At 41.9% G+C, this 23,309-nt stretch overlaps 1 protein-coding gene across 9 annotated transcripts in view; it reads left to right on the plus strand.

The window, feature by feature from the left end:
* Positions 1–23,309, plus strand: part of SLC16A12 (solute carrier family 16 member 12) — a 92,731-nt gene that overhangs the window by 10,027 nt on the left and 59,395 nt on the right. For 2 of the 9 annotated variants that reach the window (XM_036829713.1, XM_036829719.1), the window contains exon 1: positions 3,569–6,711. The exons of 5 other annotated variants lie outside the window; for them this stretch is intronic. The gene's annotated coding sequence lies outside the window, so the exon portion shown is untranslated. Of the gene's footprint in view, positions 1–1,306; positions 1,402–3,568; positions 6,712–23,309 lie in introns of those variants that run through there. 2 more of the 9 variants (XM_036829715.1, XM_036829714.1) reach the window with 2 other exon arrangements.

Genomic DNA, 23,309 nt, shown 5'->3' on the forward strand with positions numbered 1-23,309 from the left:
CCCACACATTTTCCTCTTCTCTTTACTTCTTTTTAAAATTTTTTTCTTGAAGTATAGTTGATTTACAATGTTGTATTAGTTTCAGATGTACAGCAAAGTGATTCAGTTATACATATTCATATAAATGTATGTATTCTTTTTACATTATCTTCTACTATGGGTTATTCCTTTTCACTTCTTTAGGTTGACTTCTTTGATTATCTTCCACATTCAAATAAAATAAAATATAGCCAACCATATATTCTAATTTTTAAAAAAATATTTATTTGGCTGCACCAAGTCTTAGTTGTGGCACGAGGGATCTTTAGTTGCGGCATGTGGGATCTAGTTCCCTGACCAGGGATGAAACCCAGGCCCCATTGGGAGTGCAGAGTCTTAACCACTAGACCACCAGGGAAGTCCCATATATTCTAATTTTATTAGAAATGAAGGTCTAACTAAAATTTCAAATGACATTGAGTCATTTGATCCCCCAAATTGGCATCTCAGAAGTGTCCTGAAGTGTCCTGGCCCATTCTGCTTTCTTTATAAATTCTTGCATAATAGTATACCTATTTGGTTCCCAAGACAGGTTACTGTATATTAAGGTAAAATTTCAGTTTAGCCTTTTATAGATTTAATAATCTTAAGTAGTCTCTTCTGGGGAAGAGACATTTGATGAAACAGAATTAATTACCTTTAAAGTCCCTAATTAAAAAAATACTGTGATTAAACAATGTTAAAATAACTCAGTGAGTTTACCTCTTCACCAGGCTGAGTACCCAGCACATGCTAGATGCTGCCCCCGATGCTGAAGGCCCACAGAGAATAGGCAGGGTCCTTACTCAAAGGCTTACACTATCCTAGGGGAGACAGGTGTATCAATAAAGAATCACCGCACTGTGATAAGTCCCAGTAGTGACTGCTTTCTATGGGAGTTTAGAGCCAGAGGCACTTAACTCTGCCTAGATTGGTCAAACAATTAAATGTAGAAATTCATGAGGTGAGCAACCAGAGGAAGGGCGTTCTAGGCAGCAGGAACAATAGGTACAAAGGCAATGAGGTGGGAAAGGACACTGTGGATTGAAAGAACCACGTGGTTTTTCAGGGTGGTTTGGGGTGTCTGACGTGCAGGGTACGTATGTGGCTGTGTAGATGCCAGAAGAGGAGGCAGGAGCTAGATCATTTAGCGTCTTGTGTATCACACTAAGGTAGAAGGAGTTTCAATTTTGCTTTGGCCGCTAAGAGTAATCCTTGAAAGCTTTTACACAGGGGATTTGGGTAGGACTGGGGGTTTGGTGATAAAATTAACTTGTGTTTCAAACAGATAACTCTTAATGGGGCTTGAAGAAAAGTCCAAGAGGGTGATAAACCAGGGGGTCTGCTGAAGTGGTACAGATGGGAAATGATTAATGCCTCATGGTAAGACTTTTGCTTTATTTATATTTTTGGTGCTTGGTGCCCTCTAGGGCATGTGGTAGAGATGTTTGGTAGGCAATATGATATTCTGTGCAAATAATACAAAATTTGGGCATCTTCGGCTACTAGGTTCAGTTAAAATCACATGATGGGATGTAATTACCTGGGGAGTGTGTGAAGAGTGAAGTGTGAAATGGATCAAAAAATTGTGGAGAGTAACTAGGGTGTGTTCACATTCTACCGTGGTCACTGGACCTTTCTTTTTGTCCTCTGATTGTCTAGTTACATGTTCTTTTTCACTATACCAAGTGTGAGGGCAGGGCCCGAGTCGTGTCACTGCCACACACGACTTCAGAAAGGACCACTCAGATGTCTGAGTCGTTGTGTCTCACCATGAGTAGTGCCCTCTGGAGTTGTGTTTCAGCTGCCCCTGCTTAGCTGGTTCCAGCAGCTGTCATGGTACCTGCCCTTCGGTAAGTGTTCAGCACATGTGTTGAATGAAGGAATAAATGACACAGTATCTAATGAGTGGTCCGAGGAAGAAGGATCTAGCCAGAGAAGTAAGAAGCACAGGTCTCAGGGGAGGAAAGCTCAACAGGAGAGCCTCCTGTCATGGAAATTCAGGGGAGAAATAGTTCAGTAATGAGAGAGAAGTCAGCAGTGCCAGGTGCTACGGAGAGGTCAGTTAATTAAGGATGACAGAGCTACCACTGGCAATTAGGAGCCATTGGTGATAATGTCAAAAATAGCTTGCGTGGTGTGTATGGAGGGCAGGTGGCAAATTCCATTCCATGGTGGTGGGAATGAGGACAGGGGTGAGGAGACAGGTTCTTAAGAGGCTGGGACTATGAAGGGAAGAAAGTAATTGGTGGTAGTTGGAAAGGGTGGCAAGGCTGAAGGGTAGTTTTCGCCCCTTCTCTCTCCTTATGTCCCCTTCTTTCTTTTCTCCCATTCTTCCTTTCTCCTTTCAGGATGAGAGACACTTGAGTAAATTTATAGGCTAAAGAAGACCCAGTGTAAAGGTCTGGGTTCAAAATATAGAAAAGAGGAGGGGGATATTAACTAGAAAAATTAAATATAAATGGACACATCTTTCTTTGAGAAAGGCAGAAAAGAAATAAGGATGCACATGGATGTGAATAAACTCGAAGAATAACTGAAGGAAAGGAAATAGAGGGAAATCCTATCCAGCGGCCCCAATTCTCTCTAAAATAGTAACTGGCACCAATAGTTTTGGACACTTTTTATGTTCTAAGCATTGTTAAAATCACATATATTAACTCACTAATTTTTTGCAACAACTCTGTAAAGATGGAATTATTATCCTAACTTTACAAATGAGACAACTAAAGCACAGAGGGTTAAGCAACTTGCCTGAGGTTGTACAGCTACTAAGAGGCAGAACCAGGAACCAATGTGTGGGTGGAATTGGTGCAACAAATTGGTGCTGAGTCACTCCACGCACTTAGCCTGTGTTAGAAATCATGATTGCGTCGCGCCATTAATCTGCAAGGTTGAAAGATTTGCTCTAGCAAAACTTGCCTTACCATTTATAGGAGTGGAAACGTTTGGATATTTGGATTGATGTGGAGTTGGGGACTGGTGGCTTGGAAGGATTGGGGATGCCAGAAAGAGAGCAATTGATGTGATGGATCATGAGCTCTAGCCTCTAAGCAGAAAGATACGAGGGCAGGACAGGCTGATGGAATGGGAGAAAATGGAGGAACCAGGGGCCTGAGGGTTCAAGGAGGTTGAAAACCAGGTGCAATAGAAGTTGAGGAGCTGGAGACTTGGGGAGGTTGGAAAGTTGGGGTTAGAGAGGGATACTTAATTCTCACAACAACCCTGCATTTCAGAAGTGAGGGTAGGCACAGGTGATGATAGGTTGATGGTGTGGCTTTGGGAGGACATGACGCAAGTGGATTGGAGGTAAATCTCACGAGGTCGAGGTCAAGGTCAAGGCTGAGATCCGCAGAGATGTTGGATAGATGTTGACTAGACCCTGCTTCTCCTGGGAGGATGGTGCCGAGAAGCCCCAAGGACTGGTCTAGACTTCAGAAAGCTGCAACTCAAGTGTGTTATGGTTTTAGGGAAAGATACAGAAGGTTAGCTGATACCTGGCACGCAATAAACATCACTCAATGGTCTCAGTAGAACATTGTCAAAGAACAGTTGAATAGCTTCTATTTTGCACTGTAATTTTTGAAAAAAAGAATTTGAGGTGTTAATTGACAAGACAGTACATTTCACAAGCAATTTTGGGTGTTTTAGCCAAATTGCCATTATCACCCTGGAATGAAAAGACTACGTGCTCTGATGAAATCTCCTCTTCCCCTTCCTTCTCCTTCCTCTCTTTTTCTCCTGATCGTGTGCAGTACAACACTCTCTGGGCCGAAAGAGGCAGCTGAAGATCATCAGGCTTCCAGATGTCGAGCTTTGTTGTGATATATGGGGGTGGGGGTCATGGGAGAGGGGCCAGAAGCTTCAGTGAGACTCTTCAGTGGGACTCACTGTGGTGTCCTCTGCTTCTATAGTTAGCCGAGTGATGGGAACCAGCAGTATGTGTTCCCTTTGTACAGCTGTGCATACCGCTGTCTCCCTTTTTCTTCTGCCCATTTAGGATTTCAGGAAATCAAAATTACATCTGATGGAAGCTTAGAAATCCCCACATGTGAAGTTATGGAGCTACCGCATAGGGAAAACAAATATGTGAGCTGGGTCTGATACATAAGTGGCACATGTAGATAATGTATCAGGTAGGATGTTTTGGGGTGTAAGGAACAGAAACCCTAACCTGGACTGACTTTACTAGTAAGGAAAAGAGTTCCTTTGTGTAGTAGGAAGTCCAGGAGCAGAATGTCTGGCTCTGAGTTTGTTTCTTTGTGATTCTTTTGGTTTTGTTCCTGCCCTGTGTTGGTTTCATTCTCAGCCTGACTCCCCTCATGGTCCCGAGATGGGTAATAGTTTGAAGGGTCATATCGAGATAGGAGACATCCAGTGGAAGGGGAGAAGCCGTGTCTTCATATCTCCTCGGTAATGAGGAAACCTTTCCCAGAATCTCCCTAAAGACTTTTCCTCAAGTCATTGGCAAGGGTTGGGTCACTGCCCTTTCCTCGGGCTTTGTGACTGAGTAGTGGCAGCTGGCGGTGAGGCCCCTGACAATTTCTCTGTTATCTGCCACTGATTGTCTTAAGCTCACTAGTTCAGGGCTCACTGCTCTGGAGATTTGCAAAACACTTGTGTGTATGTGTACTTTTAGAACACGTGATGCTTTTCTTTCCACCGTTCCTTTCTTTCCCCAGGTATAAGCTTTTTGCATATTTATGCTTTTGAAATAGTAAAGGGATTTACAAATGTTTCTCAGGTTCTTGTATATTTTGTGTCATCTGAGCCTCATGAAGAGGTCAAGACTGAATTTGTATTGTATTGAGGCTTTGCGGTCCAGAGACCTATCAGGTAATGAAGTCAGTTAAGTGTGGGGCATCATTTTATTGATGTTGCACGTTGCCCTGCTTTGAACATCATTGTGGAGTGACCTTCTTCTGTATTTTGGTTTATATCCTTATGGTAGTTTCTTTGAAGGAGAATAGCTGGGTGAGAGTTTGAAATTTTTACATGAGTTGCCTGATCAGTTCATGGAAGGCTTTTGAGTGGTGAAAATGCCACACGTGTAATGTTTTTGGGGATTATGTGTTTTTTCATTCTGCTGTTTTATATGCCTGGGATCATAAAATATTTCCAGAAAATCTGAACTGTTCTGTCTGATTACCACATAACTTACTTTTTCCCAGGCCCCCTTTGCAATTATAATAAAAATAGTGTTTGAATTGCTTAGCCTACACTGGATTTTGAGGAGATCCAGCCTACGTCAATTCTTCCCCATTAGTTGTCAAGTTCAGGGGAGAAACTCAACTTGTGCATCTTGGTTTATCCTCCCTTAGTGTGAGTTACTACTCATGAGGCCTCTTGATCTGCTTGCAGATCGACTCCCTGAAGGCCTGTTTTTCAGACACATCTGCTTTTTATTCATGGTTCTGGCCCTCATGCTGGGACCTCTGCTATACTCTTAGACATTCTGTGAGTAAATTGATGGGAAAGATGAAGTGAGAGATACTGTTTTTTTTGTTGATGCAGTATGAACATGGAGTATTTGTTATCGGTTTTGAGGAGGAAGTAGAAAGACTCCTTCGTATGACCCAGTGTAATTCTTTCAACAGTTCCTAAAATACTTCTCCCCAGGTCTTGCCACCGCCCACAAGATACATTGATGAATGAAGCTATGTAGCAACAGAAAGTCAGAGGAAGGAACTGCCACTATTCTTAAACAGATTTTTAAAAGTCATAGTTGCGAGTAGAGCATATATGATATAAATCGTGTTCTCTGCCTATATGTTTCCCCAGGTAATTTGAAACACTAATGTGTCATGTATGATATTAGGAAAAAGCAAAGAGTGGGACCTCCCCCCCCCCCGCGCTGGAAGAACCCATTAACAGACTGACCACACAGTGTGACCAGGACTGTGGAGGTGGGGATGGGGAGAGAGTCCAGCGGCAGCAACTAAATCGTTTGGAACAACGCTGTGAAGTGGGGAGAGAGTGGAGACATGGTTACACAGCAAGTCAATGGGAGAGCCTGGATTTCAACCCAAACCTTTCTATGTCCAAATTGCACATTTTAGATTTGCTTTTCTTGGTTTCTTTTTCCAGATTTGCATTTTCAAAATCACCTCTGAAATAATTTAGACTTTACAGACGGGAATAAAGGGCATACTGCTTCCCCACCGCACCCCCTCTTCTCCCATGCTCCAGGTTTACACTGCTAACAGCTTGGTGGGTGTGCTCCCTGGCCACCTCCTCTGCGTGTACAGATCACCTAAAGGAGCCAGGCATGCCTGTCGAGAGGGCAGAGGTGGGGCTCAGGAACGCATTGTCCTCTCCGGGACCTACCTGGGTGAGGCTGCAGGAGGGCTGGGCTCTGGGAACCAAGATACTCCCAGGTTTAGCAGCAACGGAGTGTCCTGGCAGCCAACTCTTTTGAGAAAGGAGGGCTCTCTGTGCTGCTCTGGCTTTCTGCCTTGCTCTGTCCTGCCTTGCAGAGAGCAGAGCCCCTGACAGTAAGAGGCGGGGAGGACGGCCTGGGCTGCCTCTGCTCATCTCTGTTTTTCCAGCGCCTGCGTGTATTGGTGCTCAGCTACTGTTGCACGAAAGAAAGGAAGATGCCCTAGCCCTGGTCCTGTAGGCAAATCATGGAGTGACTTTGGGCAAGTCACTTGAAGATCAGAAGATTCTAGTCTCAGTTACCCCGAGTCTAAGGTACACTACTTTTCCTTCTCATTTTAATGTTTCTGAAATAAGATGTGATCGGCAGTAGATGCATATATTTAATATCCTGGAGTTTCTTAATTTTTCCTTTTTCCTGAAAAGTTGTTTCTAAGTCCATGAGGTAACTTACAATCTCTGTTATTTTAGGGTTGTGGGAATGTGGTAATCAATCCCTTGAGGAGTGGTTTGGAGAATGGGTAATGCCTAATAACTCACTTTGTGAATGGTAGAGTTCTGTATAAATATGAAAGATCAGAAAACTGCCCAACTACCTCTGCAGGGTTATTTCTTAGAGATGCTCAGACAGGGAAGTGAGAGTCTTCTGTTCAATAAAGTTGGTGTTCTAGGTTATGAGAATGTACATTTCTAATCTCCCCATTCTCCCAATAGAACTCAATAAGCTATTTTCATTTTGAATTGAAAAACAAAGAACATGGCTCTTACACATTTGAATTTTTCTTGAATTAGGCCTCAGCAAGAACTGTTGGCCTGTCATGGATTTAGTGGATTCCTGGCCATTATTGGAAATATCACATTGGCCACAGAACTGTTGTAACTTGAACAGAATGTTAATCCAAAAAAGTGCTGTTTCAAATGGGAAATTACAATGCCACTTAGTTCCTATGATGTGCCGGGTAATGAGGGGATTAAAAACAATTACTCACACTGTTGACCTAAAACAAATAGACTGCCAGATATTTCTCTAGCAAAGATGGGTTTATTCAGGATCAGCAGAGAATTGCAGTTTGGGGTCTGCAACCATAGTGAGCCACGTGCAAGTCCCCTCACAGCCAGGGAAGGAGAACTCTTTTATAAAGAGGAAAAGGAAGTTGGCAGGGCTCTAGTAAACAGAGTCCATGGCCTTTCACTGGCTGAGCTGTTGCCAGGAAAGGAGTCTTCCTTCTTCCTGTTGAGCTCTGTTACCATCACAGGGCATAAGTGCTCCCCTTTCTGGTCTCCTGAATCTTTAATTGAGGTTTCTGTTTATCAGTTTTTTACAAGACTCTATTCCTCTCCAGGTGGAGTTCAGTTTGGAGAGCCTTCAAATGGTTAAGGTTAGGCACTGAGCTAAAATTTCCCTTTCCAGCTCAATTCAGCCAATTTGCCCCAATAACTTGTGTGAAGGAGTTTACGATCTGGTAGGAAACAAGGTGGACATTTGTTTTGGTAAAAACAAGGTGCTAAGCAAATAACCAGTGGAAACAAGATCACAGAGGGAATATTTTTATTCATACAAGAAATTGTATCAGTTGTTTAGAATATCCATTTACAAGCCAATGGTCTGTCATAGCACTTAAACCAGGGGTTGCAAAATCAAAGGTCTTGGGGGCTCAAGTGTGAAGTAGCTGAGTTGTGACATAATAAGATGGGTCTGGGCTGTAAAATTGAGGAGAACATGTGAAGGTTCATTCTCTCACCATCCATCAGTTACTTGAGTTCTGTTCTCGGTGTCAGGGATATATCAGTGAACAAAACAAACAAAAATCCCTGCCCTGGAGTTTACATTCTAATTTGCTGCTGCCTTGAAAAACAAATAATTAGGCCAGTTAGAATTATCTCTAGAGTATAAATAAATGAATCAGATTCATTGATGTGTTCCTGTGAATAAATTGCACAGATTTCAATTTTGTTAGCTTTTAGCCCTTTGTCACATAGCTAGCTAATATGTCTGGATAAGCGAGATTGTTGTAATTATAAGTCAAGGTAGCTTCTTTTTGGCATTCTGCTTGGGCTTTTGCCTTAATTTGCCAAATAATCACAATTATAAAATATTATTGGCTCTACAAGGCAGCACCTGGTTTATTTAATTTTAATTTTAATTGAAAGTAAAGCACTGTGGAAAATCCCATCTCTCATTGTATTGATTGTGATGACTTTCCGAGGTTAACTAATGATGGCAGAGTGCAGTTTATGACCGCCCTAGTCAGTGGATCCCACGGCCGGGGCCAGAGAGCTGTGAGCTGAGCTGGGAACTCCCCCAGGAAGCCATTCTATGGGGAGCAGGGCTCTTGCAGGCCTGGTTTTCTGCAGGGCTTTCTGCAGAGTGACTGATGAGGTCACTAGAATAACAAGCCTGGGAGCTTGGAGCTGGGAAACCATGTGCCTTTTCTTTGAGCTTCTTGTGGGAATATGGGGATAAGAAGCATTTGTGACTGCACTTATTTTCAATTTCCACAAATAGAACTTCTGCTGGGCCTGTAAAGTGAAGCAAAATTGATAGCTTCAGAGAGAGAGAATGCAGGCTGCCGGCAGGGATTCGAGCCCTCTGACTCTGACTGTTCTGTTAAAGTCTGTAGTGCCCAGGGGGACTGTTTTTAGCAAATTAATAGGTATTAGAGATGTGAATGTTTGTGGCCTAGACTCCTGTTTCAGGAGCTTCCTGGCATATGCACCCAGGAGCTCCTGCCTTCTCCTCTATGTCGAGGGTGCTGCCCTGAGCCGGGACACAGCAATTCTGCCGAGCCGGGGGCTCAGCATTCTCAACCTGGGGGAGCCTGAGAGCGCTGACAGGTCATGAGTATTACAGAAGTGGTCTTGGGTTGTCATAATGAATCAGTGTACCCTCAAGTAATCACATCATCCAATGAACTTGCTGCCAAACACCTATTGGGTATCTTTACATTTACACAAAGTCCAGTGGGCACTTTTAGAGATGCAATGTTTGGTGTGCTCCCCCCCCCCAGTTCATATGTTGAAGCCCTAACCCCCAGTGTGATAGTATTAGAAGGTAGGGCCGGGACTTCCCTGGTGGCACAGTGGTTAAGAATCCGCCTGCCAATGCAGGGGACACAGGTTCGAGCCCTGGTCCGGGAAGATCCGACACGCCGTGGAGCAACTAAGCCCGCGCTCTGCAGCTGCTGAGCCTGCGCTTTAGAGCCCGCGAGCCACAACTACTGAGCCCACGTGCCACAACTACTGAAGTCCGTGAGCCTAGAGCTTGTGCTCGGCAACAAGAGAAGCCACAACAATGAGAAGCCCACGCACCGCAACGAAGAGTTGCGCCTGCTTGTTGCAACTAGAGAAAGCCCACGCGCAGCAACGAAGACCCAACGCAGCCAAAAATAAATAAATAAATTAATTAATTAAAAAAAAAAAAAAAGAAGGTAGGGCCTTTGGGAGGTATTAGGTTTAGATGAGGTCATGAAGGTGGAACCCCATGACAGGATTAGTTTCCCTAGAAGAAGAAGAAGAGAGAGAAATACCTCTCTCTCCATATACACACCAAGGAGAGGCCATGTGAGCACATAGCAAGAAGGCAGCTCTCTGCAAGCCAGGCAGAGAGCTCTCACCAGAAACCGACCAGGCTGGCACCCTGATCTGGGACTTCCAGACTCCAGAACTGTGGGAGAGTAAATGTTTGCTGTTTCAGCCCCCCAGTCTGCGGTATTTTGTTGTGACAACCCGAGTGGACTGAGACAGGCTCAGTACCTCTTCAGCAGGGTTGCAGTATTGTTCCTTTCTTCTTTGACTTCAGTGACCCCAGGCTCTCTCGGACTTCTTTTTACCTTTCTCAATTTCGTTGCAGCCTCCTCTGCTTATCCTCTCCTAAAGATCAGGGTTCTTCAAAGTCCCCCTCTCTCTCCTTTTCTACCCACCCTCAGGACACCTTGTTTCTCATTTCGTAGTCTGGGGACCAGCATAGGCCTCACTCACCAACTTATCAGAAATGCAAATCTCAGTCTCCCTCCAGACCTGCTGAATTGACTCTGCCATTAACAGGGGACACCCACAGAAGTCTGAAAGTCCTGCTTTTAAAGATCTCTGTGACCAACTGTGTGCTCTGACCTCCAAGTGTATATTTGATCTGCACACCAGATCTCTCTCCTAGGCTCTAGACCAGTTTATCCGACAGAACCTCTGGACTGTGCACATCGAGGTCCCACAGGGGTATTGAACTTTACCAGTCCAGAGTCTGGCTCCTCTTTTCCCAATTATGCTTTCTCCTTTGGGCAACCAACAAAAGATAGGGTCTGTTCAGAAACTTTTGCTTTAGAACTCCTGTATTACTCCATACACCTGGTTAAATGGTTTCTTTGGGGTTAGTCAGGGCTAACTGGTCTGGCTGACCCATTGTTCAGCTGGCCTCTCCTCTGAGCGATTGGCGCCTTTATCCACCTCTTGTTAAGTATTTTGAATCTTGCCCATGGTGTCATGTTCAGTTAGTAACACTTCTAACTTTTTTCCTCCATAGTAAGTTTGAAAGTGTACAAGTACTGGGACTTCCCTGGCAGTCCAGTGGTTAGGACTCCGCACTTCCACTGCAGCGTCCATGGGTTCAATCCCTGGTCGGGAACTAAGATCCCGTGTGCCGTGCGATGCGGCCAAAAAAAAAAAAAAAAAGTGTACAAGTACTGAATAAATATTTAAAATTAAGTATTAATCATTATCTTTGTTATTAATTATTAATATATTACAGGGACAAGTAGTTAATAAATATTTTTTAATGGTGTGGAAATTTTGCTGACTGAAGTGCAAGATTTTCAGAATATTTGTGAATGACCTTAATGAGTCCAAAAGAAAGATCATCAGGAATGTAGTGTGACCTGGTATGTCACATGATTGAATCATACAGCGTCTTTTGGGGAGAGAAAAATCAGAGGCGGCCTAACTGTCCAACAATAGAGGATTGGTGAACTCAATTATGGTACATTCATACAGTCAAATACTTTGCAATCATGTCTAAATGATCAGACAGAGTACCTTTATTAACAGCCATGGTATCAAATGAAGTAAAAACAGCAAATTAACAGATAGGATCATCATGGTGTTTTTTTTTTAATTTTGGCAAAAAATACAAAATGTAAAATTTACCATTTTAGCCATTTTTAAGAGTATAGTCCTAAAGACTCTGAAAAAGAATATATATATATGTGTGTGCGTGTGTGTGTGTGTGTGTGTGTGTGTGTGTGTGTATAACTGAATCACTTTGCTGTACACCCAAAACTAACACAACTTTGTAAATCAACTATACTTCAATAAACAAAGAAGAGTATAGTTCTGTGACATTAAAGTACATTCACACTGTTATGCAACTATCATCACCATCTATCTCCAGGACATTTTTTTTTATTAATTAATTAATTTATTTTTGGCTGCATTGGGTCTTCGTTGCAGTGCGTGGGCTTCTCACCGCCATGGCTTCTCTTATTGCGGAGCACGGGCTCTAGGCATGCGGGCTTCAGTAGTTGTGGCATACGGGCTCAGTAGTTGTGGCACACGGGCTTAGTTGCTCCATGGCATGTGGGATCTTCCGGGACCAGGGCTCGAACCCGTGTGCCCTGCATTGACAGGTGGACTCTTAACCACTGTGCCACCAGGAAAGTCCCTCCAGAACATTTTTTATCATCTCAAACTGAAACTCCATGCCCATTAAACAATAACTCCCCATTCTCCCTCCCCCAGCCCTTGGCAACCACCATTCTCATTTTGTCTCTATGAGTTTGACCACTCTAGGTACCTCACATAAGTGGAATCACACAGTATTTATACCTCTGTGACTGGCTTATTTCACTTCATATAATGTCTTCAAGGTTCATCTGAGATGTACCATGGGTCAGAATTTCCTCTTTAAGGCTGAATAGTATTTCACTGTGTACATATGCCACATTTTGTTTATCCATTCATCTGGACACTTGGGTTGCTTCTATCTTTTGGCTATTGTGAATAATACTGCTGTGAAGGTGGTTGTACAAATATCTGTTCAAGTCCCTGTTTTCATTTATTTGGGGTATATACCCAGAAGTGGAATTGCTGGATCATATGGTAATTCTATATATTTTTAATTTTTTGAGGAACCATCATCCTATTTTCCATAGTTGCTGCACTCTTGTACATTCCCACCAGCAATACACAAGGGTTCCAGTTTCCCCACATCCTTACTAACACTTGCTAACTTTTTTGTTTTTGTTTTTAATAATAGCCATGGTAATGAGTGTGAATTCTCAGTTTTGTTTTTTAAAAATGTATTTACATACATATATAATATAAAAAAACTCAAAGGATTTATTCCAAATAAAAACAGTGCCTATTAGTTGGCAGGATGTAGCTGATTTTTATTATTGTCTTCTTGCTCTATTCTCTCCTTTATCCGCATTAAGCGTGTGTAATATGTGTGATTAAAAATGCTTGAAACTCAGAATCAAGCTGTATGAATTCAGAGGTTGACAGTACCTCCCGTTTGCCCTTGACTGTGAAGCCTTCACGTGAGTCCTCCTACTTGCTGACTTTGGACTTGATGCTGCCCCTGTCGCATTGCCACTGTGCATGGGTGGAGGCCGTCCACAGATTCTCCAATGCTGGAGGCCCGGCTGCCACACATTCCTCTGCCCAGTGAAGCAGAAACAGGGCTTCTTGGCAGTGGATTAGACTACAGATATTATTATAACCAGGCCTCAGCATGTGGCTTTCTGGTGCCCAAGTGCATCTTCTTCCCTCATTTTGATTTTTAGCACAAAGAAATCTCCTTTTTAGGTATGTTGACTCAGCAAGGTTTTGACTGGTCATCTTGGTTGATTACAAATGAAAGGGGAGGCTGCTTTCTTCCTATTCTATGAAATTATATATTTTGTAATTTTCCAAAGAGTTTTATGGCTTATAGCAAGTGCCTATGTCAGCTTAAACAGCAGTAAAGATTGCATATGTACCAATTCAGAAAGAATTGAAAGGAATCCTTTCATGGAGCAAATTACTACTACCTTTATGAAAATCAGGCTTATCCAGTTTACAATAATATAATTTATTTCTTTTTTTTTTTCCAGTTACTATATTTGATCACCTACAGGGCAAAAGGGTGGGTTACAAAGCATGTTTTTGTTTGTTTGGTTTTTTGGGCGTTTTTTTTTAGGGATAGAGAGAGTGATGAACCAGGGGACAGGTGATAAGGAAAGGCACTAGTTAAGGGCCTCTTTACACCTGATTGACTGTTTTAATCATTATCAGTGACCTCTTATGGGAGATTTTTTTATTTTTGGTTTGTTTTCTCTTGACAAGATGATTTCTGGCTGCCTAGTCTGAGGGCCAAGAATTTGCAGCAAAGTCAGAGAGACTGTTGGAATGGTCCCAACTTGAGCTGTTAGGACTTGTGCTGGTTTTGTGTGGGTATAAGAAACAGTGGTAAGATGTGATGACTAAATTTGGGGCCTCATAGAGCTGGAAGCAGGTGATGTGGAGGACAGATTGTGTATCTGGGAGGCCCAAGAGTGATTCCACTTCTTAATCACACTACATCTGGATAAGACATCACTGTTCATTTCACCTCAACATTTCTTGTGCTCGGTTTTCTCCCAAACTTCTCAAAAGAGAAGCAGTCAATGACTTTGGGGTTTGGCTTTCTGTCGCCTTCCTCCCTCCTTTCCATCCTTTGGGCATGTGGCCTCGTCTTCCTCCAAAGCCTCTTCCAAGGGCTGCCGTTTGCTTCCATCACCGAAGCCCCGGCCCAGCACAGGCCTTAGTGATCCAAATCATATGAGGACAATTGCAAACTCCCCTGCAAGCCCCTTTCCATCTGACCCGGGGCTTGTCTTCTCCAGTGACTCTGCAGTGACACCTCCTCCAGCCCACATGGCCCCGTGGCCTTTACGGGTCACTGCCCATGACTCATCTATTCGTGTCTCTACTTTCTTTACACACATTTAGAAATCCATGTGCTCCAAGCACTTCCGGACACACCCTTCTCTGTCTACCCTCTGGGTGTGAAATCACTTCATGTTTCATCTACTTAATCACTCTGTGCTTCCACTTGGAGAAGGCACAGAGCCATGAAGAGAGGTTCTTCTCAGGTTAATGGGATTTTACAGGGACCTTTTATAATTCTAAGTAGGAATGGCATAACAACCATGGATTAGATGGCACTACGTTAATTGTTTGTGTGTTTTCTTTTATGCTGAAGCACATTTTGACCACCTTATTTTAAAATCTTTCTCAAATAAAACAAGGTTATGTTTATGTAATGAGGCTAGTCAAGGACCTACCACTTTAGTAAGGTATATTTAATGTCAAGGGAAAATAATGTAAAAAAAAAAAAAAAAAGGTAGAAGTCAGTTATGTGAGAAACAAATCATTTGACAGGTTATCATTTATTAAGATTTGTTATAGAAAGAGAGTGTTGCTTCATCGTCCTTCATGCCTGCTGTTTTGAATGACATGGGGCTGCTTTTGAGAACGTTCATCAGAGAGAAATGAACTAAGCACGTGTCTGGTTTGACAGGGTCCTTAGTACCAAATAGGAACCCCCTGACCTGACCTCCGCTTGTGGTTTTGACCTTGGGTAGAGCACATGTTTCCTGCAAGCTTTGCCCGTCACTGTCGCTCCTCATCTTTTCAATCATTGATGAAGGGATAAGAGAAAGCTGACTGCTGGCTTCTTTGGACAGATGGAGGCCTAAGTGATACAAAGTCAGGGACTTCTTTGTCCTCTGCCAAATTAATACTTACAAGCGTTGTGTTGGTCTCAGTCTGTGGCAGCCAGTGTGATTTGACAGCTGGAAACTTAAATGCATACTCCTTATGGAAGTGGTATCAACTGTATCGATGCCCGGCGGATGTATGGCCAAGATGACTGATGTTTATTTGCTTCTCTAATCCCAAGGGCTCCAGGCACTTGGCACATTTTGGATAGCTCTCCAGTGTGAGGCTCTGCAATGCTGCAAACTCCTGGGCAAGTGGCTTAATTCAGCTCAGGAGTGTTGCCCACCAGCTGGTGAATGCCAGTGGCCTCTAGTTCGCAGCTGGACCAGGAATATTTCTGGGGGCGTCACTCTGGCCCGAATTCCAGCCTCAAATGGTGGTTGTGCAGGTTGTGTACTCCCTACAACGCCCTAACTGAAGCAGGGCTTTCAAGCAGTTGAGGGTCTGGGCCGTGTGAGTAGCCAGCCTAAGTAACTGAAATGCAAAGCAACACGGTAAGGATCACGTTGTCTTCAATTAATTTTTCAATTTCAATAAATGTTTGTTTACTCAGGACCTGTTATATGTTAGGTATGTTCTAGGTGCTGGGAATCCAGCAGTAAATAAGACAGGCAAGATTGCCTCCCTCCGGTGCTTTGTGACCACCTAGAGGGGTGGGATAGGGAGGGTGGGAGGAAGAAGCAAGAGGGAAGAGATATGGGGACGTATGTATATGTATATGTATAGCTGATTCAGTTTGTTATACAGCAGAAACTAACACACCATTGTGAAACAATTATACTCCAATAGAGATGTTAAAAAAAAAAAAGATTCCCTCCCTCATAGAGCTTGTGGTTTTGTAGTGAAGACAAACAGTAAACAAATTAATGAATGAGACAGCTTCAAATAGTGATAACTGTGCTACGAAGAAAATGAAACAGTCTAATTTAGAGGTTGTGGGGACAGGGGGTATCATGCATTGTTATGGTGGGGAAGGGCTCTCTTAGAAAGAGACATTTGACCTGAGGTCTGAATGACAAGAAAGAGCCATTTTTGTCAAGACCATGGGGGTGGAGGGGTATTCCAGGGAAGCAAGAGCAAGTGCAAAGGCCCTGAGGCAGAAATGAGTTTAGCATGTTCAGAGAACAGACAGAAGACGTGGGAAGCTGCTTCAGCATGACTGAGGGGAAGAGTGGTAAGAGGTGACATTTGAAGGTACGAAGATGGTCCTTCAAGGCCTTGTATGTTATAAGGAGGATAGGTGGTATTCTCAGGGCAATGGAGAAACCACTGGAGTGTTTTAAGGAGGGGAGTGAGGTGGTCCGATAAATAGTGCCACCTTCCATCCAACTGGACATTTATGGTCCATCTAAAAAGCCCTCCAAACTGTGGCACTGTGCCTGCTGTAAGAATGCTCTTGAGGGTGTTAGTCTTACATCACACTGTTTTCCCTATGAGGGATTGAGGAAAGATACTGTAGCGGCTAAAAGTCACTCTGTCTGAATTCCAGCCTCAAATGGAATTTGTGGGGACTCTGGAGCCAGCACTCGAGGCAGGGTTTAAACACCTGTGTGACCTTTGGTGAGTCACTCATTAATTTCTGTGTGCCTCCATTTCCCCATCTTTACAATGGCACTAGCAGTTTTAGCACTCACTTGGGTCATCGTAGAAAAGATTAAATGAATGGTGCCCCGGCATATGGTAGGCACTATGTAAGCACACTATTATTACTGTTAGGAAAAATTGTCTGGCTTTAGTCCAGCTGGTTTGTCATTACCTTATAGACATTACAAATCATGTACCTGGCTGGGTTTTCCTTTATTGGCTATATCTAGAAATTTTAAGGCCAATTTTTGTGGCCTCCCCATAGGAAGTGGATTGATTTTACCTGAATTAACATTCTCCTTTGTTCCATTTTATACAATGTTCCAGATGTTTTGTAGATATTTTACGTATTATGTGTATTTGATAAAAATGTGGTAGATCATACATAGTTTTACAAATTATTTTGTTCACATAACTGTAACTATATATCTGGAACAACTCCCCTTGTCAGGAATTACACTTCAGCCAGTCGTATGTAAATGAGAGCTCATAGCTAATGTCATTAATCTCAGTCAGTTGAACTAGAAATATCACTATATTTTTACTGGGTGTAACAGTAGTACTTGTTTCTTATTAAATTTTCAAATAGTACAGAAGTAGATAAAATAACAATTGTACTTACTTTTAGCTTTATCTTAGTAGCCTGTGTGCCCTTATAATTTACAATTTGGGGGGAATAAATATGTAGTTCACATGCATACATAAAATATAATTCTGACCTCAATAGGAAAATGTTAGTTTATATCTTACTAGAAAGGGTCTTCTTTTTTATTTTAATAAATTTATTTTATTTATTTATTTATTTATTTATTTTGGCTGCGTTGGGCCTTCATTGCTGCGCGCAGGCTTTCTCTAGTTGCAGCGAGCGGGGGCTACTCTTCGTTGCAGTGTGCAGGCTTCTCATTGCGGTGGCTTCTCTTTGTTGCAGAGCACGGGCTCTAGGCACACGGGCTTCAGTAGCTGTGGCACGTGGGCTCAGTAGTTGTGGCTCGTGGGCTCTAGAGCGCAGGCTCAGTAGTTGTGGCGCACAGGCTTCGTTGCTCCGCGTCATGTGGGATCTTCCCGGACCAGGGCTCGTACCCGTGTCCCCTGCATTGGCAGGTGGATTCTTAACCACTGTGACACCAGGGAAGTCCCGAAAGGGTCTTCAGAGAAACATGCTCTTAATGAAATCATTTTGGGTTTTCTTTCTCTTTCTCTCTCTGTTCTTTTTTTTTTTAAATTGGGGTACAGTTGTTTTACAATGCTGTGTTAGTTTCTACTGTGCAGTGAAGTGGAGTTCCCTGTGCTATACAGCAGGTTCTCATCAGTTATCTATTTTATACATATTAGTTAGTGTATATACGTCAACCCCAATCTCCCAATTCATCCCACCCCTCCTTTTCCCCCTTGGTGTCCATACATTTGTTCTCTACGTCTATGTCTCTATTTCTGCCTTGCAAACGGGTTCATCTGTACCATTTTTCTAGATTCCACATATATGCATTAATATACGATATTGGTTTTTCTCTTTCTGACTTACTTCACTCTGTATGACAGTCTCTAGGTCCATCCACGTCTCTACAAATGACCCAGTTTCATTCCATTTTATGGCTGAGTAATAATCCATTGTATATATGTACCACAACTTCTTTATCCATGCGTCTGTCAATGGGTCTTTCTCTTTCCGATGTCTCCACACTTCTAATCCTTCAATCAGTAGCTGTACACAGGGTAGCGATAGCATGTAATAGGATGTGTGCTAGATGAGGAGTCAGGAGATCCAAATTTAACTCCATTCTGCCTCTAACCAGCTGTGTGCATGTAGGGAAACTTTGGTTCCTGAGACCCTAATTCAGTGCTCTTTTCCCTGCACCATGTGGAATTTTCCCCCTGTGCTTTCCAGTTACCCCTATTCACCATTATACTTTTCTACCTCTGCTGAAAAGACCTGGTCTTTGAGTTTTCAGAAAATTTTTTTTTAATATTTATTTATTTTATTTATTTATTTTCCTTATTTTTTTTGGCTGTGTCGTGTCTTAGTTGCACCACAAGGGATCTTTGTTGAGGCATGCAGGATCTTTTCGTTACAGCACGCGGTCTGCTCGGGTTTCTCTGTAGTTGCAGCACACGGGCTTCTCTCTAGTTGTGGCTTGTGGGTTTTCTTTCTCTAGTCATGGCACATGGGCTCCAGAGTGTGTGGGCTCTGTAGTTTGTGGCACGCGGGCCCTCTCGTCGAGGCACGCAAGCTCAGTAGTTGTGGCGTGTGGGCTTAGTTGCCCTGTGGCATGTGGGATCTTAGTTCCCCGACCAGGGATCCAGCCTGCCTCCCCTGCGTTGGAAGGGGGATTCTTTACCACTGGACCACCAAGGAAGCCCCAGAGTTTTCAGAAATTTGATACAAAAAAATGCAATATACTGTAGTTCGATTTAAGAATAATATACATTTCTTATTGCTATGAATACTATATGTTAACTTCTGAATTTCTTGTTTCTACCTGTATTCTTTAAGAATAAATAAATAAAACCAAAGAAGCTTGATATTTTCCTTGACCCATGTGGAAAGTGTTTATCAACAGGGCGCATGACCAAACACATTAATTCTGAGCAGACACAGCGCGTGGATGTTCTTTAACTAAAGTGCAGATTGGAGGTAGAGGCACGCAAGCCTCCTCTCCCTTAGTTTCGCTCCCTCCCCAGCTCACAAAGTGTCAGAACTTCCTGAGGATTCAGTGCTCAACCTCCCTGACATGCAGCTGCAACCATAAAAGGAGTTTACTTCCTGTCCAGCAGGTAGAGGGGAGTTGTAAGCTTAGAACCATGCTTTTCTCAGCTCTTTCTGAATCCCTGGGCTCCATGCAGGTGGGTCAGGCTGTAATTGATACTTTTTTTTTTGTTTCAGAACACTTTTTTCATTGTAATGGATTGACCATAACCCCTCGTTTCCAGTTCAGTATCAAAGTGGACCTATGCACAGTCCCTGTTCTCTTGTATTTTATGTTATTTATTATTTATATTATTTATTTATAATATTTTATTCCTTTTGCCCATTTATCCATGCTCAATCCCACTCCTTTTTTCTGTATATACATTTTTTTCTTTCAAACATCATAATGCCACCAATCAGGTTAAAGACAGTTCCTAAATTTCTTGCCACTCGCATAATAAATCCTAAAATCACTAAGAAAACTTTTGCTTAGAGTTGATCATATCCTTTTGCTTTTAACTGTTAGAGTCTTGTTGGTGTCAGAGTCCTGTTGGTGCCCTCATCATTGCCAGCTACCCTCACTTTACAAAGTTGGTTCAACCAGAGAGCTCTCTGAAGGACCCTTCATGAAGGCGGAGGGAGAATAGAACAGTTCACAGAGTTCTGTGAAAGTATTTGAGGGAGCTAGTCCCTTCTGGCCCTAGAACTTTGCTTACTGATGTTCTGACTTGGCTGCTGTGAGAATGACTGATCTGGAGACCACAAGTTAAAAAACCAGAGGGGCTAGTTACCTTTTCCAAGTGTTTTGCTCTTTTTTTTCTTCTATGTAACTCCACCTAGATTAAGAAATAGAACATTGCCAATATCTTAGAAGACACTCCACCTCCAGCCCCACTTCTTGTGCGCTGGATCTCCTTGATTACGTTTCCTTCCCCCAACCTGGTAACCACTGTCCTATGTTTTGTGGACTTCGCTTTTTTATGTCTCTAAATAATACAAGTTAGTTTTATAAAATTTTATAAAATTTTTGAGGATGGAATACCACTATTCATATTACTTTGGGACTTGTTCCTTTCACTTATTATTAGGTTTCTGAGATTCATCTTTATAGGTGCATGTAGCTGTGGTTCTTTCACTTTAATTGCAACATGGTATTCCTTTGTTCGAATTACTAATACTGATAGACATTTGGGCTTTTCCAGTTTGGGGTTTTTACCAGAGATGCCTGCATAAACACTCTCATACATGTGCTCTCATACATTTGTATATGCATTTCTGTTGGTATACACTTAGGAGAGGTCATGTGGAAATCCTGTCTTTAACTTTATTAGATAATGCCAAGTTGTTTTCCACAATATTTGTACCAATTTACACTTCCACCAATAGTGTACGAGAGTTCTCATTGCCCTGCATCCTTGCCAACGCTTGGTATCGCCAAACTTTTAACATTTTTTGTTAATGTGATGCATGTATGTTGGTATCTCATTGTGTGTGTGTGTGTGTGTGTGTGTGTGTGTGTGTCTGTGTTTAATTAATAGACTTTATTTCTTAGAGCAGTTTTAGGTTTACAAAAAAATTGAAGAGAAGGTATAGAGTTTCCATATACTCTTTCTCGCCCCTCCATGATTTTCCCTATTATTAACATCTTTCATTGGTGTGGAATATTTGATACAATTGATGAACCAGTACTGATACATTATTATTATGATTATGATTAACTAAAGTTCATAGCTTACATTAGGGCTCACACCTATCTTGTGTTTTTAATGTGTATATCTGATTGCAAATAAAGTTGAGCATCTTTTCATGTACTCATTGGCCATTGGATTTCCATTTGTGTGGATTGCCTGTCCAGGTCCTTTTTCTATTGGATTGTCCTATTAATCATATTGATTAATAGGGGTGTCTTTTATATTCTTGATAGGAACCCTTTGTAGGTTATATATGTTGTAGATATATTCTTCCACTTTCTGTCTTGTCTTTTTACTCTTTTAATCATATCTTTTGATGAACACAAGTTATTAATTTTAATGCAGTCAAATATATCAGGGTTCTTCCCATCATGATTAAGGACTTTTTGAGCTCTGTTTTAGAATTCTTTCCCTACCTCCAGCTCATGAAGATATTATATTCTTAAAGCTTAATCATTTTGTTTTTCATACTTTGTTGTATAATACACCTGAAATTGATTTTTGTAAATGGTGTGAGATTGGGAGCTGTGGGGTTTTTCATTAATTTTGTTGGACACTCAAATGTGGAACATGTTTCTGTAGTGTTTCTTTCATCATGTATTTCTTCCTGTTTCCTCTGCTTTGGGGATACCTATTACTTATTGTATTCCTTCCCTGTTGGCTTAGGTTTCAGCGTTCTCTGTTTGGCTAAGTCCTATACCATCTGTTCATTTACTTCCCAGCTTCCAATATTTGGTTCACATTTCTTATCTGCTATCATCATCTTTCCTGCTCTCTTTATCTTTGTGGCTTATTTCTTTTTTATTCCTTTACCATCAGTGGCATTTTAGGAGACAGCAGAGATAAATGTGTGTGTTCAATCTATAATAAATCGGAGTCTGAATGTACCACAATTTATCCAGCTGATTCCCTGCAAATAGGAACTTATTTCAATGTGTTTGCAGTTATAAATAATGCTAATGCACCCTTATCCAAACATATCTGAGCATATATGACAGATTCCTAAATAAATGTAGAAGTACTGGGTCAGAAGTTAAGTTCATTTAAACTTTTGATAGATGTTGCAAAATATCACTCCAGAAAATTGAACCAATTAATACTCCTATCAACAGTGTGAGATAGAACATATGTCTTTGTTAATGAACTAGCTATATATCCTCTTTGATCCTTGGCTGATTGATTTCTTTGTTGGATTTAAAACATTTGCTTTATTTAATAATCCTGGCAGACTTTCATATAAGATAACTGAAAAACTTGATCCTAAATATCGCTGTATCACAGTTCTTCAAGAAAAGAAAAAATAGTGTGTGGGTGATTGAATTAGTCTACCAACAGGAATGGAGCCAGGATGGTTACTTGGATTTTCTTTATTTCTACTGTGTTCCTGTGGCTCACAATACTTCAATTTCCTAGGCTTCCAGAACTTTTAGCATTAGAGGAACTGAAGATTGATTTGGTACTAGTCTGCTTTGACAAAATTACTTTAGTGAGAACCCTTCATTTATCTGCTGTATGTTATAAACTTATTCTCCCGACCCTCCTGCTTCTGATTACTGCTGGCTCATCTGATTATTTGAGCGTCTGGGCAAAAAGAGATAAAAATGTGTTTGTTTAGGCCTATAAAACACTGGTAGGATAACTTTGAGAGATGGGGAGCCAAGCTGAGGAGCTGAAAAGAGCTACGGATGGAGGATTTGACAGCTTTGAGTTTGCATCCTGGTTTAGCCACATATTACTGCATGATCTGGGACAATAACATAAGCTCTGAGCCATACGTATAAGACCAGAATAACAATGCTTCAAAAAATTAGTCAGGAGCTTGGGTGCAAGTGACAGAAATCAAATTCAGCTTGACTAAAAGCAAAAAGCTAATTCATTTATTCACTGAACAGAGAGTTCCAAGGGTAGGATTTAGTTATAGCTGATTCAGATGTTGATACAATTTCAGAACTATGTATTTCTCTCACTCCTTCTCTTTCCTGGGTTGACATCATTTTAGGTGGGGTCTCTCCCAGTGGAGACAGAAATGGCCACCAGCAGCTCTATGTATCCATTCTATGACTTGGAATCCCATGCAAAGAAAGCACTTCTTCCCAGTTGTTCCAGCAAATGCTGCAAGGCTGACTCTTGCTGGTCTAGTTTGGTTCATAAGTCTCTGAATGAATCACTGTGCCTCTGACTGGCCAGGCCTTTCCAGGAGCACGTAGGTTTCCAAAGCACAT

The sequence above is a fragment of the Balaenoptera musculus genome, chromosome 16 (genome assembly GCF_009873245.2).
Source record: "Balaenoptera musculus isolate JJ_BM4_2016_0621 chromosome 16, mBalMus1.pri.v3, whole genome shotgun sequence".
NCBI classification, from domain to species: Eukaryota; Metazoa; Chordata; class Mammalia; order Artiodactyla; family Balaenopteridae; genus Balaenoptera; species Balaenoptera musculus.